The 19,556-nt window shown below is 36.8% G+C and overlaps 1 protein-coding gene across 6 annotated transcripts in view; it reads left to right on the forward strand.

Annotated features, from left to right (window-relative positions):
• The window catches only part of Pkib (cAMP-dependent protein kinase inhibitor beta), a 93,712-nt gene that overhangs the window by 15,617 nt on the left and 58,539 nt on the right, over positions 1–19,556 (forward strand). For 5 of the 6 annotated variants that reach the window (XM_021174711.1, XM_021174714.1, XM_021174715.1 and 2 more), the window contains one exon: positions 1,661–1,752. The gene's annotated coding sequence lies outside the window, so the exon portion shown is untranslated. Of the gene's footprint in view, positions 1–1,660; positions 1,753–7,609; positions 7,681–19,556 lie in introns of those variants that run through there. The other variant, XM_021174712.2, reaches the window with a different exon arrangement.

A 19,556-nucleotide genomic window follows, 5' to 3' on the forward strand; every position in this document is an offset into this window, starting at 1 on the left:
TATATATATATATATATATATATATATATATATATATATATATTTAGTATAATATGTGAATGAAGGATAAGTGGTTAGAAGGTAATTTGTAAAAATAAATAACATTTTAACTGATTTTGGAGTCAATCCACTAGATTTATTTTAGGGCTTTGAAAATTATAAAGATAAAACGCATTTATTTTCAAGAGAAAAGTTATCTAGGTGAGAAGATATATAAAGGTAGAATCAAAAGTCCAAGAATATTACAGCCTCATCATGTCCAATTTTAGAGTTGGACAGAGCTAAGCTTAAATCCTGGTTCTGGGATTTATTAGCTGTATGTCCTTGGGGATGGATATATCATTAAGCTTTGAAAAGCATTCAAAGCCGGCGTTGGCACTATGGTCATTCTACTGTACCATAGAATATAAGGAGTGTCCTTTCTAATGGTGGCTTTGTCCTGCATCATCTGCCATTGCTGTTCCCCTTGCCCATCCCCCACCCCCTTGTCACCTATCCTTTTGTGACCCCATCCTCTTCTACCTCTAGGAGACCTAAGTGGATATTTTTAGGTTCCAGACGTGAGTGAGAACCTGCAGTATTTTCTCTCTCTCTTTTAACTTCAGGGTCTTTTTGATATCCAAACACATAAGAATATACTTGTTGTCTCTGGAAGCAGAAACTCTTTCTTTAGGACTTCCCATCCATAAAGGGAAACAGCAAGATGTAGGAGTGTGAGCCGCTTCCTTCCCGGGGGGTCCAGGACAGATTTAGTGCTAGAAGTAGCAGATTTTTGTTTTTGCTATTTCTTGTTCTTCAGGAATATTAACAGAGGCACATTTGCTGTTTCATTGCATGGGGCCATCCTTTAATCCCAGGGTAATCTAGAGAGACAGGCAGGATTGTCAATGCTCTGTCTAAGGCAAAAGATGAGCCTCCAAGTCAGCATCTGATCTATGGAAATGAAAATAACAGTTTGTGTGTGTGTGTGTGTGTGTGTGTGTGTGTGTGTGTTATTATCTTTAAAAGGCTGACATTTTATGTAGAAAACCTAAAACCTAAAAGAATACAAATGGAAAAACTACATGTAGGTCAGCTGCCTGTGCACAGGAAACCTTTAGGCATTATGTGTAAACTGGATTTTATTGGATTTTTCTCTTCAAGAATTCCAATACTGTGGCATATGACTGAGGAATACAGTAGTCTTGCTTCTATGCATTAGGATTCAAAGACAACTGCTGCATGGATTGTCACCTTTGCAGGCACAGGGTTGAGAGAGGCTGCCACTCACACAAAGGATTCATTTGAAATGGAAATTTGAAAATGTGAAAAGAAACATGTGTTTTCATTTTAAGCTCTTCTTACACAGTTTAGCAGAAAACCCAAGGAAGGTTGCTCAACTATCAGAAGATAATTGGTATATATAATACATCCATATTTCTTAATATATATATATATATATATATATGCATGCATGCATGTGTATGTATATATAAAGACAGGCAGCTGTTTGCTTAAGAAATCTGTCCTCCTAATCTTAGAGAAACAGAAAAATTATGAGATTATTTTATCATTTTAAGTGACATGGTTTTGCTCAAGAAAGCTCTTGTTTATTTCAATGAAGAACAAAGGACCAGAGACATTTATCTTTATAATTTTTCTTCCTGTTTGTTTCCTTTAGGGGTCATGATATACTGGGAACCACACAAGATTAGTCTGGGGAGGCAGAAACCATAAAGCCCCTGAAACCAGGTCCAGAGAGGAACGATAAAGGTAGGTAAAGTTTTGGTCCCGTTGATCCTTGGACCGATGCTATCACTGACTATATCTTTATTACTCTAAAGCCAGGGAACAGCAAAGGATGGCTAGGGAGAGACTGGCCTCAGTTTAGAAAGTTACTCAATACTGTTCTGTCAACCATTTCTAGTGATGAATAGCAAACACTACACACATTTCCATCTGATGTCACCTCGGGACTGGGGGAAGTAGAGAAAGACCATCTTTTGATATTTCTATTCTTCTTAGCTGTGTCTCTTTAAATTTCTCTCAGTGAAAGCCAATTGGTCATTAAAATCTTTTAAAATTCTAGTCTTTAATGCTGGATACAAATTCGCTACATTAATTATTACTCTCACTGGAAATATTTTTCTGAGAGGCCACAGTAAGCAATGCCTGTAAATGATCTTTTGTTTCCTTGAGACAGGCAGGGTCTTACTATATAGCCTGAGCTGCTCATGAACATGTATCCCAGGCGTTGGGCTCAGCCTTGCAAAATATTAGGACTGCATGACTATTTTCAAATAAATTCTCTTGATGGTTCTGACTGGTGGACATACAACTCAGATTAATGTATTTTGAGGACCGGGAAAATAATACAGAATATCTTTAAATCATTTATGTATATGTATCTTGATATATAGATGTATATGCACACAGGTGAGGCATGTGCAATCTTAACAATGATGGAATTTTCCTTGAGGCCACTCTAACCCATAGTTCTGTGTTCTGCTGTCTGGAGTGAGGTATTTGCTCCTCCATCATAGTTTGAATGATGGGTGAGAACACTGACAAGGCTTCATCTTAGGTGCAGTATACTCTTATTCTTGCATCCCCAAGAGAACAGTACAGGGAGGCAGCAGCAACAAGTAGGTATTGACAGGGGCTTAGGCCCTGTGCCTGCTTTCTGGAGACTGTTTGTTTGTTTGTTTTGTTTTGTTTTCAACATCTAAGATTTAGATAGTGGTAATGAGTTCTATGTCTTATTGAAACATTTTAATGTCCACTTTCAAACTTGTCAACAAAGAATAGCATCGTCATTTGACGTTTGCTTTCTATAAGCAAAGGATTTTAGTAAAATAATTTTGTGAAAAACACATTTCTACAGGAGTTATTCTAATCTCTAAAATGGTGAAAATAATAAACTTAGAGATTCTTGCTACATACTTGAAGACAATTAAAACTGATCGATAAAATAATTACTGGGTCACTGTGGTGGGATGAATGCTCAGGATTTATAAACAGAAACCATTAATCCAGTTCTCATGACAGTTCTGGCAGGAGGTGAAGAGGGTTGTTCCCTTCTGTCATGAAGGCTGACTGCGTAGCCAACTGCACATATTTGGCCAGTGGGTGGTGAAGTTTGACATGAGTCTAATTCTGTCTACTGTCAAACCTATGTCCTTGACCAGTATGGAGAACAAAAGCTAAAATACTGGCTTTAAAGAACAAGGCATCTCACTTTCATCAGACACTTATCATCCACTGCTAGAATATACACTTTTAAGGAACACATTATTTCTCTACACAGTGGGCTCTGTGAAGAAATATATATATAATTGGAATGTGATGATGGTCAAAGCTGGAAATTTCAATTAAATAATTTTACAATTATAGACCAAAAAAAAAAAAACCCTACACTTTTGATTTTATAACAGACTTCAAATGTTTATTTTTTAAGAAAACACATGTCTAGATCATTTAGTAAGTTAAGATAGCAAAAGCTAATGAAAATATAAGAAAATCTTTCCAAGAAATCAGAAAAAAGTTCTAAGGGTTAACTGTATAACAAGTTTGATCAGCTGAACTTAGCCTCACTTTATAAATTCTAATGGATATAATAGAAATTGTTATCTGTCAAAAACTATTTTAAACTTCTTATAATACACATTTTTTTTTCAAAATTTAACCTCTAGGGAGTTCCAGTTACTATCATTTTCATTTTACAAACTTGGAAACTGACAGGCAAAAAAGCTGAAACAACTTAGCCAAGTCCACAGACATTAAATAGCAAAATAGAATTAGTAGTCAGGGGATTTAATCTATGAGTCCTTATTCTTAAACACTATATATTGCTGTCTTTTTAAAAGTTGTAATTTTTAAAATTTATAATTATGAAAAATATGACAAAGTAAAGAGTATCAGAATAGAAGGATACAGTTACTCAGGCATAGAAAAATCTGGAGAGATACCTCAGCGCTCAAGAGCACTGACTGCTCTTCCAGAGGTCCTGAGTTCAAATACCAGCAACCACATGGTGGTTGATAACCATCTGTGAGGATACCAATGCCCTCTTCTTGTGTGTCTGAAGACAGCTGCATTGTACTCACATTTAAAAAAAAGACAATGGTATAAATCAGTTTGTCTACAATAAATAGACAATATGATAAAGTAATCTCATTTATAGCAGTCATGCATACCTGTGGATAGGAAATATATAAGAATTAAATGAAGAGGGCAATGAGAGAACGAGAAACACACAACAGAGTTAGCAGTGAGCAATGTCTCCATTGTGTTCCTGTATAAGAATAATAAGTGTTGTATAAAAGTTACCCACCCCATATACACTTATAAATTTGATATAATTAAATTTGTAACCTCAAAAAGAATTTGTGGGAAAGCTTGCCATTCACATGGAAGAACAAATGGCCTGGGGGAAACCTTTTTGAGAAAAAAAATATAATTTAAGAACATGCTTTTTCTGAGTATTAAAACACGTTAGCACAGTGAGCTACTTCCCTCTTACCATTACCACTACTAACACAGAAACTTAAAGGAACGGTAATGATTTGAAGAGGAATGTTCCCATAGGCTCCTGTATTTGACTCTTGGTCTCTGGGTGGTGGCACTGTTGGGGAGGTTATGGAAGCTATTGGAGATGCCCCCTTGCTGGAGGAGGTGTATCATTGGGTTTTGAGGATTTGCCATGGCCCTGCTTTTCTCTCTGCTTCCTGTGTGGTTGAGATGTGACCAGTCAGCTTCCTGTTCCTGCTGCCCTCCCTGCCTGTTACATGCTCTTCCTGTCTTTGTGGACTCTATCCTTCTAGAACCTGTCAGCCAAATAAACAATTTTTCTCTTCAGTTTCACTGCTCATGGACTTGTATCACAGCATCATAAAAGTAACAAGTACAGGAGGAATTAAATTAATTCCATGGAAAAGGAATATGTAATGCACACACTTCATATTGATAAAGTGTCTGCTATTCAATGACCATAGTAACAATAATTGGTTAATGTTTGGAAAAATGTAAATACACAAGTATTGAATGAAGATTGATAAGAGAAGAAAAATGGTAACTGAAGGAAAATAGATTAGTGATTGTCTTTGCAATCTTGTTTAGCATTCTATTAAAAGAAGAATCCATGGCTGAATTATATGAAAACTTCCTTGTATGTCAAGGAGCAGGAGACAAAACAGTATGACACTAAGAATGAATTTGTTTCACTTTGAGAGTAGAATTAATAAATCTTGTAAGTTCTGACTAACGTTCCAAAAATATGACTATTTAAAGGCCTAGTAAAGTGAAGGTCTATAGGTAAGTTAGTTTTCTACTCTCAGCAGCAAAAGTCAATAAGGACACTATCAAAGGAGATGGGTATGTTAAGTCATAACATAGGAAATATCTCATTCTGTCTATCTGTCTATCCATCTATCCATCTACCTACCTACCTACTTACCTATCACCTATCTACATTATATATATATATATATATATATATATATATATATATATATCGATTGATGTACCAATATATTGATATGTAGATATAGCTACCTATATAGAGAAAAATGATATAGATCATATGTATCTTGATGTCATAATGTTTATATACCAGTTAAGTGTAATAACTGTATTCCAAGCAATAACCTGGGAAAATGGCAGTTTTCTATCAAAAAGGCCAGCTAAAATTGAGCTACAGTATTCACAAGAGTAGGGGACTTTTAGCAGGCATTCTTATAGTTCTTTAACATCAGTGCCTGCTTTAGAAGCTATGTGTAACATCTTTGAATAATTCAAATTTTGTACACATGAAAACATATCATTAGTAGTAAAAATGAAATAATTACAGTTCTTCAAATGCAATAGATAACAACAGTGGAGTGGTATGGTGATAGAATTTGCAGGAAAATGTTTCCAGTCTTATGATTGTCATGTATGGTGTAAGAAAGATGGCTACTTCACCTCCATCTAGAGGTGAAATAAAACTCTCATTTTAAAGGCTGAATCCCCAAAGCTAATGTGAAGGGAAAGCTATCACCATCACCGTACACTGATGAATTTCATGTTGTTGATAATAAAAGTTTTAGAGCTTAGTGGGCAAAAGCACTTGCCACACAAGCTTGTCAATATGAGCCCAATTTTGTGAAGCCACAGGGGGAGAGAGAGAAGTGACTCCTGAACACAGTCTTCTGACCTTCGTGCACATGTGTAGGTTTCGGATTATGCCAAGGGATCTAGATTGTCAACTCTGGTTTGTCCCATCAAAAGGGTTCTTGATTGTATTGAATGTGTTTCAACCCATCCCAAAGCAGCTTGCTAGTGCATGGTTAGTGACTTTGGGTATGCTAGAGTTAGGATGCTGTGCTGCAATCAATTCCTGTTTATCCATCATGCTATGGGTATCAATAATTGAACAAGGTATATTAGTCATTGAGAAGTCCAAAAGGACTCAGTGGTTGATCTATTCCTAGGTCATTCTAACAGAAGTCAAATAAAGCAGTTAGGAACAGTGTGTTGCCATGTAAACTCAATGTACTTACCAATTACAGTAAATGAGCCATTCCATGCTTAATGCTCCCCTTTCCAGTCCGCCTTTATGAGCTCACCTTGCCTTTGTTTGTAACCATCTATGCTGTTTCCATGTAGCATGTGTGTAACTCAGGATGGTTTGATTTGCAATTTTTCTACTTTATGAAGTGAAAGTGATATCCATTTATTAGCAGCAGTAGTCTGAATATTGAATGTTAGTGTTTTCTCGAATGGCACTATGTGTTACAACACTCTGGCTATGTAAATAACAACAGTAAGCTGCAGCTTCCAGTCAACCATGCAACCATGAAAGAAACAATAAAGGCTCTACAGTGACATTTCTAAGTCTTAGTGTTTCATAGGTTAAGTGTGCTGCACAAACTTTGACCTACAGGATTTTCAAGGTAATTTTATAATAACATTAGTCCATTGCCAGTCAAGACACTTTTGTGCATTGTATCTTGCGACATTTAAGCAATATAGAGAATAAAGAATAAAATCAACTCCCATTTCTGAGAAGGGATACATTTCATTGTGATAGTCCCGAAACTTTTTTTAAATACAGTGCTACAGTTGGTTAACTGGCAGAGCATCATGAGCAGTATACATGGTTCTGATACTTTTTATGGTTTTTTTTCCACATATTTTAAATTTACAAAAACCCATCTACTTTTTACATTGTTTTTAAGATCAGTGAGGCTCTGTCTTTCCAGCTCTGTTCTCCTTTTGGAATTGTGTATCACTTGGAAATGCAAGTATTTGTTTGCTGTTTGTGTTCACTCTCCTGCTTGCCTATTAAGAGGATTCACCAATGACAGGATGTTACTGTTGGAAGAGTTAGAAGAAAGCTCCTTATTAGATGCTTTTTTTTTTTGTTGTGGTTATAAAAAAAAAAAAAACCCAAGAAATAAGGGAGGGAAGGAGGGTGTGTTTTGGCTCATGGTTGGGAGTGTACCACCCATCAGAGAGGGGAAGGCATGGAAATAGAAACAGGAGGAGACTCATCAGAGTCAGGAGGCATCATAGAATGTTAAATGCAGATGCTCAATTCACTTTTTGCCTTTTTACTCAGTTCTGGAACTCTGGCCCATGCAAGTGGGACTGCCCACTTAAAGTGTGGAGTTTCCCCTATCAGTTAAATCTCCTTGGAAGCTACTTCAGAGAAACCAAAAGGTGTGTTTCTACTGTGATTGTAAATCTACTTGATAGTGATAATTAACCTCCGCAGCATCCTCCATTTATGGGTCTCTATATGTCGAGTACTGAAGCCATTTGAAGATGATAAAAGTTAAAGTGGATGGGAAGATGGGAAACATGAATAAATGAAGGAAAGAGCAGACGAGTCATATGGAGAGTCAAAGTAACTGTTAAGGAAGTGAGACCACAGCAGGTGAATTGACTTTCTCAAAATAAGCAGGTTTTGTGCCTAAGGTTTATCCGTACCTACAACCTTTACACAGGCAAAATGAAACCAAAAGCTTGGTATGTCACAGATCACAGGCCTCCACCTAGTCAATTGATTTGTTACGTAAGCAGGAACACACCAACAAACCATATCCAAGTGAATCACACTACTGTTGCCAGTCAACACACTTGCTTTTGTATTCAGGCTACAGGGGCAGAGCACTGGGTTTCTCTCCTAGTTTCATGTACTACCTCATCATTCAGGACGACTTTAGGTATCACTTGAGGGGCTGCAAACATTTTCTGTTAAACAAAAGCTAGTTAATGAAAAAGATTTTCAAGTCCATGACAATCCCCCAAATGATGTAGTGAGAAATGGCTTTGATATTTAACCAACCAACCAAACAACCATGTGTGCAGTACAGTTTGATCTTAATGGGACTGGTTGTTTTTAAGTTTTTTATTTGCAGCTTTCCTATAGGTTATGTGGCAGGGTTAATGCTGGTCCTTTAACTCACAGCCCAAATCTCAGAATCAAACAGTTGCATAGGATAAAATGCAAAATGATTTTTGTTCATCTCTTTATTCATTATGTTTCTTATGTGTGAAAGAATAGAGAGAACGTAATGAATCCTTCGAGCTCCCCTCACCAAAATCAACTGTCTGCTATTCTGATTTCAGAATGGCTGGTAGCAACATACCTTCTTCCCCTTTGAGCATTATGAATCTAACCTAGCTACTGATTCCCTTTGGGTGAAGCAGTCTGGCCCATTTGTTCCAATACAAAAGAGAATATAGTTTGTCAAGTTGGAATTCACTGGTCATGAGAGTCCATAGCCTACTTAGGGATTTCTCAGCCAAAATTTGTTCTTCCCTACGGTTGTTTTGATTTGGGGATAATTAACAGACATGGCATGTCCATTTCTAGAAAGGTTTGGGAAATGTCAACATTCTTCTGGGGACAGAACTATGTCAGCTTGAAAAGCAAGTTTGTGGATGCAACCAAGGCCTGCAGTTCCCTGTGGTTGAGGTAGCCTCAGCAGTTCTGGGCAGTCAGTAAACACTGAGTTTGTATCATTAATGGTGCATGGTACTATGGTAGATCAGTCTTTATCACATTTTTATTTAAACTTTGACCCCAGTGTATCTCCTAAGATTAAGAGGAATGTAACTATTTTTTAAAATAAATTCACTTCAAATTTGTTCCTATTTTAAAAGATGTTTTACATATTTATAAAATAAATAAAATCAGTGTTCTTGACCAGCATGTAGGCAACAGAATTTTTAAAACACTAGTGTATTTGCTACAAGTTATATAGCAAGTTAAAAGTAATAGCTTGTCATGTGTAATAACATGCCACAGTAATAACTGCAAACAACATAAATGTTTGGTAATTATTAAAAACTCTAATGGTAGAAAATGATATATATAAATGTGCAACCTTAGAAGATCAAAGCAGTAACTAAAAAGATGACATCACTGTCCCAGAGTGACATCATTGTCCTAGAGCTGCCCACGAAGAAGCTGTTTTTATTTGTCTCAGATGATATATTTTCTGACCTTTGGAAGGCATTGTAGATATTTTAGCTGCTAATTATTATCAACATTTTCAACAAATAACAATTATATGTATGGCTATGATTACTGAAAGTATGAGGGACAGCAGTCCTTCAAGGTCACATTCACATTGTATATATGTGAAGGATCTCTTATTGAATTTAGTATGTGGCTTTTTATTATTGCTATGTAATAGAGAACATGGTTTAACTCTGTGACCTGATGCTAGATGAGTCTCCAGCATGAACCTCTCGAGAAGTGTGTGGAGTCTCTTGTTACAATTTAAATGCATATCCACAGCTTAAGTTTATCACATGAAGTTGTGATTATAGCAGCAATTTATAATTCCTTTTTGGGTTTTTCTTGTATCAATTAGTAAGTAGTCTGCTGCATGAAATTTTATAATATTTCTCATGCATGGTGGACATTTAAACCTCAGGAAGATTTTTGGGAAAGAACCTGAAAATTGGAAATTAAATCTCTTTCCTAACATGCTTTGTCACTATCTGGCTACAGTAGTCTCTGAGATCACTCAGAGGTGAAGCACAGTGCAATAAGCTAAGTCATGAGTTGCCAATCTTGACTTTTCCTTGCTTCCTTTTTGAGTTACATGGACTCAGGCAAATAATTTAACCTTTATGGGGGTATCATCTGTAAAATGAAACTGATATTAGTATTTCTCTCCTAAGGCTGTTAAAATGAAATTTATTGTTGTTTATATAATATATAAAGTGTTTCCTTATATAACTATTTAATTATTATTATTTAATGTTACTTACTATGATGTTTATGAAGTTTTTTTCCAGTTTGAAGGTCATATCATTTTAAGGCTGATTGTTTTCAATGTGTCTTTAACTTATTAAACTTCCATTGATCAATACACAGCCATAGAGTCTATCGCTGATTGATGGTTGTTCTTTTCTTTTCTTTTTTTTTTTTTTATAAACCAAAGACTATTTGCTGAACCAAAGAACTAAAGCATGACAAAATATTTACATGTTCCATAGCTTCATATATGTTGACAAAAACCTATCTGCCTTGAAAATAGTCTTCTAATTGTGTGTATGCTTTGTTTCCATGCTAAGGGGCCTTAATCTCATGACTTTACATATGTGCTTTGGATAGCAGGCTGTTTGGGATGCTAACTCGATGATTAATATTTCACCTCTGTTTATGTGTGAGAAGTTTCCACTTCTTATCAGATTTCTTTAGCACAAGTTGGCACATGTCTTATCACTTACTAGAAACTAGTAAACAACATCTGCTTCCATTATGCTTGAAACCTGTTCAATTGGTGTTTTCTGATTTAGAAGCAGGGCAAAGAGTAGTATAATATCACTGAAGAGCTTGGTGGTAGAGGTAAATGTCCATTTGTTTAAAGACTCTCCATCAGCATCAGAGTGTAAGAAGCGCTTGGAATTGTAATTTACTTAACTGATGGGAGAGTATCAAAGTAAGTCAGCAGGCTCCTTAGGAGGGAAGGAGATGATGGCAACAAGAGGTGGATCTGACAGCCAAGAGGTTGGAGACCATGAGAACCAGGAAGGCCCAGCAGATGGTATCCCAGCATGTGGGTTGGCCATGGTGACACAGAGTCTGGAGGAAAGTGATATCTGGGCAGATAACCAAAGAAGTCTGGCCATAGGTGCTGAGGCCCCAGGGTTGAGCTTGGGTAGAGAGAATAGCATGCCATCCAGGGTGCTAAAGCACAGGCTACATTCTGTGAAGTCACTATACCATAAAAGCTGTGCTATTTCAGGTTTGTCAGTTATGAAGACTGAGGGCTGTGGGAACAAGGATACCAGTCGGTATTCTAGCTACCAAGTCTGAGGTTCTTCAATTAGAAGTCACAGAAGTGTAAGACACATATGTGTTAGTCAATATGTGCTCTATGTTACTAAGGAGGATAATTAAAAGGCAGCTTGGAACCAGCCTGGTTAGTTTCATCATGGGAAGCTGTAGTAGCTTGCAAAATGGTCAGAATCCCTGACGGTTGGTACTGCTCACACACAGACAAGGTTAAGTGACACATGAAACATGGACGTGCTGTTCTATGCATTTTGGACTTATCCTTGGGGGGAGGTCATCTGTCAGATAAAAGAATGGTGGCAGGTGGTTGTTTACAGCTGAAGTCTACTTGCAGAGGAAGAGAAACAGTGGAAGCTTGCCGAACTCATTTCCTTATAGTGACACGAATGTCATTGGCCTTTTTTTCCTGGCAAGGACTGTCACAACAAATTCTTTGACTGCCAAGGAGCAAAAGGACACTGGACACTGAATCACTTCAGTCTTGGTTTAGACGTACTTCTCTTGTTGGACTTAGACCTTAACATATACTTATGTATCCATGATCAATGTAAAGTACTGTCCTTCCTCAAAACAAGATTCAAGCATTCTCATGCTTCATATTTTTAACATTTATTTGTTTTTACATTATTATGTGCATATGTTGATTATCTTCATGTGTGTATGTGCATAGTGTGCCTGTTTGGTGCCCATGGAAATGTGACAGGAGTAAGAGATCGTCTAAAACTAAGGTGGTAAATGATCACCTGCTTCCTGACGTGGGTGGTTAACCAACCCCAGTGCCTCTATGAGAATAGCGAGTTCCTTAAGGACAGACTCAACACTCTGATGCTATATCTATATTAAAGAAATAGTAGTGTTTCCATAGGTTGCTATGAAGTTTTGAAACTTGGAAAATCCATATCTTTTTTTCCAAACAGCATTGTTTATAATGGTGAATGTGGAATGGCAGTACATTTAAGTGGTTATTTAACTTCTTGCATCTCATGGATTCTAACGTTTTGAATTCTGACCTTTTGTATAGCTTTGGGGCAGGTTATTTACCATACAGGTAAATATGAGGCTTTACTTTCTCAGGTTCACTGTTCTTTATATAATACTGTCATTTTGGTAGTCCTCAGGAAATCAAGATTGTTTTTATTGAAAAATCTCATACTTTAAATAATTTTCATATGCTCTACTCTTACTTATCCTCACAGTGTGGACATAATTGTATATGTCCAGGCACACCAGAGAATAAGATCTAGAAGGGGAAAAATTACAAGGCATTTTGCAACTGGTCACAAAGTAAGTGACTTTGTGAGCTGGCAGAAGGACTGGCCAGAAACTCAGGAGCAATGGTTGAAATGTCTTTCGCCAATAGAATTTCATTTTAGTAAACCTTCATTCTGCTCTCAAGCCCTCTAAGGGATTGTTTCTGATTATGAAAGGTAAACCTCTTAGAGTCGGTTGACTGCAGATACTATGTGTACAACCTATTTTACAACAACACCCAAGTCAGCCTATGATAACTGAAGACAATGATGTCAACAAAGTAACTCATGGATTTGTCATTAAAGTCCAACCTTCATCACCTTTGCACCCCTATGCCTTTTCTTTAACTCTTCATCTCAGGGGCTATGACAAAGTCAATCTTCTGTAATATGATACAACCCCTTTGAAGAATGTTTTATTTCTAAAACTATACTAGCCATTTCTAGAAAGAGAATATGCTGTTGGTTGATATTTGCTATTCTTCACATCGTGTTACTTTAACACTATGACACAGCTATAATTGCTCTGTGTAGTAAAGGTTAGATGATAAATGCTTAAAGACAAAAGCAAAACTACACATACATAATGAAATAAATGCTCATAATTATAGGTCTTTTCTTTAGAACTGGGTACACAGCCAGAGCTGGTATTCTTTAATACAAACATTGTGCCAACCATTCATTATTGTTTTTGCTCTTAAGCAGCCACACCAATACATTTCTTTGTCTAGTAGAGTGACCAACACTATCATCAGGGATGCATTAGAAAGCAGCTATATTGCAATAGCTGTTCATCTGCCTATAGTATTTACATATTATGCACAAATGTTTGTAAGGCAGACTAAAGCTTCTCTTCCTGTCAGTGTGTTATAGCAGACTCCTGATGGAGCCATATGAGTGAGCTGATAGGAGAGATAGTAAGACAGTAGTATAGACTGCAGATATGTGGCCTAGCTCCTGATGTAAATTATTTGTGTCATTGAGATTTGCTTGAGTTCAGTCTTATACACATGGCTTCTGTTCAGTATTGAAGTTCTTTGTACTAGTTGGTCTAACAATTAGTTTATAATGCTTATGGTAAGATGGTGGCCCATGGTTTATTAAGACTTAAAAAGCTAAACAAATGCTATTTCTCAAGGGGAGGGTAATTATCTGTGGAAGAGTCCTCAGGGTTCACCATGATTCACTTGTAGGGTCTGCTGTGGCCTCTAATCAGCGTTTTTGTCAGCTACTAGGACTTAAAGCTCCATCAGATCTGATGAGTCGTAAGTCCCAAAAGACAGAACACAGCAGCCTGGCCTTTCTGTGGTGTCTTCCCTTATTCACAAACATACTCTAAACTGGTGGCAGCTTCTGTGATCACTCAGCAAGTGGGCCAGAGTAGCACACACAAGTTAACAATCTGTTGCTTTCTAAATCTATGGACTCATTAGACATTGTGCTTCCTTGGAGAAGACATAAGGGGCAAGTGCAACTTCCATTTTACTTTTAAGAGAATTTGCTAAGTGCTTTACATTATTAGACCTCTGGAGACCCAGCATGTATGGAAAGGCCCACATAATTGTATAGGTGAACTAACTGGAAAGAGTGGTGGGAATTTACCACTGTGCCTTTCAATTTCTCCATGATGTCATGAATCTCTGCAGAGCATCAAGAAGTCTTGTTTCATTTTGTTTTTCCAAGCACAAACTGTGATAGGATTTTCCACTTGAGTAATCTTACCTCACCACACAGGTTTTTATGCTTGGCAGGTTTAACCGCTTCAGACAGTATAGAAAGTCTTCTAGTCAAAGAAAACCCACCAGCCTTGAGGAGGTTGCTGTTCAAAGCTTTACTGGGTTATCCCATATATCCCCACCCTAAGTTTCTTGATCCTATTCCTTCTCACCAATGAACCACTTTCAGAGAAGGAATTCTGTAAGGCAGAGAATTATTTTGTTATAAATGAGCAACGTACAAGGGTGAGATCTTCTATGTGAAACACAGGTACAATGATTGTAGGAGATAAGGACTTATTTGAAAAATACATAAATTTCAAGTCATTTATGCAGAGCTTGAGTTGGGAATATCAAGTACAAAGTTAATATTTTCATTCCCTGTTTTTAGAAGTTAGCTAAAATACTCTTTCATTTGATTAATGTATTGTAATGTATTAGTTAATCGAAAATATCCCATATAAAATGCATTTAATACATCTGACCTATCCAATACAGCATCTCAGCAATTCTGCAGTATAGAGTACAGGTTGTGTCTCACCTGTGGTGCCTGATGGAAACCACTCATGTTACTGCTCGGCCTCTCTAGATAGTATCCTATTATGTATCAGAAAAAGATGAAAATTTAAAATACAGTTTCTACTGAGTGTGTACTGTTTTTCTTTGCAGCAAGAGTTTCAGTCAATTTTAGGTTGGAAATTTTCTCAGTTTAGGATAGGAGATACATAATCAAGCATACAAATATATGGTTACTAATTGCGATGACTTTTACAGAAAAGATATAGATTGCTACACAGAGTAACCTCTAAAACCCTTCATATGTGCCATGTTTATGACTATAATTTATTTAAATTTGAATAACCCTTAATGGGTAAATGTCAATTTTAGGCTTTATCCTTCTACCTATAAATTACTGACAAAAAAAAAACCCCAATTGTTTGATTTTGTAGATGTACAGAGCTGTGAAACTTAAAGACTTAAAAAATGTGTGGAAATAGCAATTTTGAGTTCAAAGACAAAAGTGTTGGTGTGTTCTCTCACTTGATGGCAATCTTACATTTTTTACTAGTGTAAGTTTTGTTTAAATGATATTGTATATATATTTTGTATATAATAATTTTAGGAGATGTTTCTTCTTCATTATTATTGTAACTTCAGATGTATTTTTTATTTGGTTATGGGGCTAATATTTGTACATGTAGAATCTGGCCAACAAAACTTTTGCATCTGTGAAGTAAGAGATCTGTTAAATCTGCAAGAGAATATTGTATTATATAGATATGATTAATGGTTAGGTGTTTTTTTTAAAAGTGCAATTGCATAAATATCACTTGATTAACACAACTGTACTAAGACTTTTAAGCACATTTTACCTCAGCTGAAAAAAATATCAAATCATAAGTATTCGGTAGATTTGTCTATGCATTCAATCCATTCACTATTTTAATCGTAGGGAACCTGGTGTATATCTGGCCTCACTTGTCTGCTCATACAGCTGATTCTCACTGACCTCAGTGCAGAGGGCCAAGTATGGCTCTAGATGAGTGGCCAGTCAGGAACTCAGCAAAGAGGAATAAGTGGGCAAGAGAAATGAGGGGGGATTGGAAACCCTAAGGGGAGGACCAGAAGAGCAACAACGACATCCTTAACTTGTAAGTGTGGCACCAATACATTAAAAACAGATGTGCAATGCAGTGAAATTGAGTCATTCTGTTGAAGGTGAGGTTGCCAGTGGCTGTGTTTGCTCTGCACACACACTGTAGATTTCCCAGGTCCCCCTACCTTACTTGCCTCCTCAGAGGTTTCCCAGACCTCCCTATTTAATTAAAGTTCATCCTGACTCCTTGTGTTTAAACAGAGTAACTTCCCCCTTCATGTCTCTTAGCAAAACACATAAAATTTGTTCTATGTTCTCTTTTGCTTATTACGGGATTATCCCAGCTAGCTCCTAGTTAGATGAAGGCACATTTATCCAAGCTTTCCATTGATTACTTTATTATAATAGCTATGTTTCTCCTCAAGATGACAAAATACTGCCTAGAAGCAATCTAAGGGCGGGTGGGTTCATGGTTTCCCATGTCTTAGTCCACCAAAGTGGGGAAGGCATAGAGGAGGCCTGGTTGTTGGAAGTCTGTGCCTGTATTAGTTTTCCTTGGCACATGAAGAGACAAGGTGAGGCCTCTAGAGGCAGGTATACTCTTCAAAGTCCAGACCCTAGTGACTCAATTCAGCTGTCTGGGCCCACAGATTTTAAAATAGCATCATAGGCTTGGGGCTGAAAACATGAGCTTGTCTATGGATGACATTTTAGATTCCAACCACAACAGTTATCCTCAGTGTCTGCCTTTACCCAATAAAACTTGCATTTGAAATTGTTGCTCGTGGCTATATGTTCATTGGGAACACTCACGACTGTCACCAAAATGCAATAAATGTGGTGTTATTTTTAGCCATGCAGCTTCAATATACATGGGAAGTGATTTACCTCTAAACTGTATCTATTCATCCAGAAGTAGAATTGTAGTTTATGGTAGTGTCTTTAATTGCTATTAATTGATATGAATTACTGATTATAGGGTAATATCTTAGAAATGACATGGCTGTAGTTTCCTGTGGTGTTCTGTAGGGGTTCTAATGTGTGAATGAATGCAGATGTATTTGGATCCTCTCATTTTGAGGTTTTCTGCAATACTGCTTCAGGTCTCTCCATAATTTAGTAAGAATTTCTTGGCATTTTATTTGCAGTGACCACCACCACTTCCAGCACAGCAAATTATATTTGTATTTATCTTTTTTTGTTTATTTGTTTGTTTTCGAGACAGGGTTTCTCTGTATAGCCCTGGCTGTCCTAGAACTCTGTAGACCAGGCTGGCCTCGAACTCAGAAATCCGCCTGTCTCTGCCTCCTGCGTGCTGGAATTAAAGGTGTACGCCACCACACTCAGCTGTATTTATCTATTTTTTCAGTTGTGCATTTCTAATTAGTAAAAGACTAGAGAGAAAACTATCTTAAACACCGACTTTCAGCCACACCTCTGTGTATTCATTAAGCCAATAGATTTCTCAAAAGTCAGTTTTGCAGGCACAGGAATCAAGTGACTCACACTGGAGTCATTTAAAAACGTAACTAAAGATATGGGCTCTGATGAACGTCAGATATGTTGTGGTGTATGTGCTAACATTCAGAAATTCTAGTTGTACTTTTACACTCTGTGCATTCCCCCAAACACAATAGCGATATCTTCTATTACCCCAGGTGATGCCTGAAGTCATGGATATTACCAAATCCTGTATGGACTATTTTTTCTCCTAGATAGTATGAATACCAATGGTTGATATATCTTTATTGGAGTCATGGTCTGACTTCAAATCTTGGTACTGTCAATTCTGAGCCTGCGCATTTGGAAGGCTTCCCCGTCTGAAGATTGCTTTTCATTGATGAATTAGGGATGGTCATGCCTATTGTGAAAATGTAATAATGCCTATTTGGTAGCATCTTTTAGTTGTTTAAAACAACAATATATAAAAAAAAAACTATTTGTAATTTATGCTTTAGCCAGGCTTCTACCCAAATTAGAACTTTTTGGGGCTTGGGGGGTTTTTTGTTTGTTTATTTGATTTTTGTTTTTGAGAAGGTTTTAAGTTTACATCTCTTCTTTGTCTTCTTGGTTAAAGGGTCAATGAGGAAAAGTCCCTAAAAATCAAGAAATATGAGAGGAAGGCAGAATAATATACTTGTGTTCTTGTTACAGTTTAATTATAAAACACCCCCCTACACACACAGGCTCACGTTTAGATAATTGGTCCTTTGGAAGCAGCAGTAATAAAACTTTAGAGAGCGAGGCACAGCCAGAGAATGTAGGTCAGTAGGACAAGTAGTTCGAGGTGTCTTATTCTTGTCTCTTTCCTGAATTACTTTGTGCTTTCTGGCCACCATTAAGTAAACAACTCTCATCTGGCTACAAGTTCCACTGCTGTGATGTTCTGCCCATGCAGTAGTGTCAAGAAAGCGTGAGCTAAAAAAAGACTCTACAACCTCAAACTGAGAACACTTCCCCTTAAGTTGATTCATGACTTTGCAAAAGAACTAACAGTGCTCATGTAAGTTACAGATAATATGGTTTGATCTATGAAATTATTATGGAGATCAGTCAAAATAGCACTTATATGCATACTTAAAACTTTGTGTTACAGCAATTACTTGATGATGTTATTATAACTGACAATAATTTTAGCATTATGATGGCTACCTAAGAGTTGGGGGGACGGTGCTTGAGGCCCCTAAAAATTCTACATGAGAAAGTTTAGATATTTTACTTTATGTTTTAAAGTTTGGTGCTTATTTATAAAATAGAAATGTCAGTGGTTGCTGTCCATTAATGCTGTTTAGTCCTGAAAAACATTGAAGTCCATAAAGATATTCTTGTAGTCTCTGTACATTCATTCAAAGCACCTGATGATGTTATCTTGAGTCACTAGGCAAATGTGTTAAACAGTTAAAAGAACTGCGAAGCTCCTTTCCAGAGAGATTGTACTTTTTCACATTCTAACCAGCTATGAATAAAGTTTTCAGTTTTTCTTCATGCCTGATAGCACCGCCATTGTGTTTTATAAATTATAGCTGTCATTGTGTATGCAAAGTGATGTTTCATTTTGACTTTGCTTTCCATGTTGTTCATGGTTAATAACGCTGAATACAATTTCATGTGCACATTGGATTTCTTCTTCAAGACTGTCCATTCAGATCTGTTGCCTGTACTTTTTTTTTTTTGTTAGTTGTGTTAATTCTGTGCTCAAAATGCATCTATAAAATGTATCTTGATTGGTAGATGTATCTATTGGCATTTTTATTGGTGGTGTGTGCATCTGTGATTGGCAAGTAGTTTCATGCTAGGGAAGGTCATTTCACTTTCTGATGTCTAACATACAGAATTTTTCACTTCCATGAAAATTAATTTATCTCTACTTTTTCTTATCTATTATGTTTTGGTGTTATAACCAAGAAAGAGTTGACATGAGGCATTGATCTATGGGTATAACAGTATGTTATTAGGAGTCATTTTCTTTTTCTTTTTTTTCTTTTTCCAATTTTTTATTAGGTATTTTCTTTATGTACATTTCAAATGCTATCTCGAAAGTTCCCTATACCCTTTCTCTGCCCTGCTCCCCTACCTACCCACTCCCACTTCTTGGCCCTGGCATTCCCCTGTACTGAGGCATATAAAGTTTGCAAGACCTAGGAGCCTCTCTTTCCACTGATGGCCGACTAGGTCATCTTCTGCTACATATGCAGCTAGAGACACGAGCTCGGGGG

The sequence above is a fragment of the Mus caroli genome, chromosome 10 (assembly GCF_900094665.2).
Source record: "Mus caroli chromosome 10, CAROLI_EIJ_v1.1, whole genome shotgun sequence".
In the NCBI taxonomy this organism is placed as follows: Eukaryota; Metazoa; Chordata; class Mammalia; order Rodentia; family Muridae; genus Mus; species Mus caroli.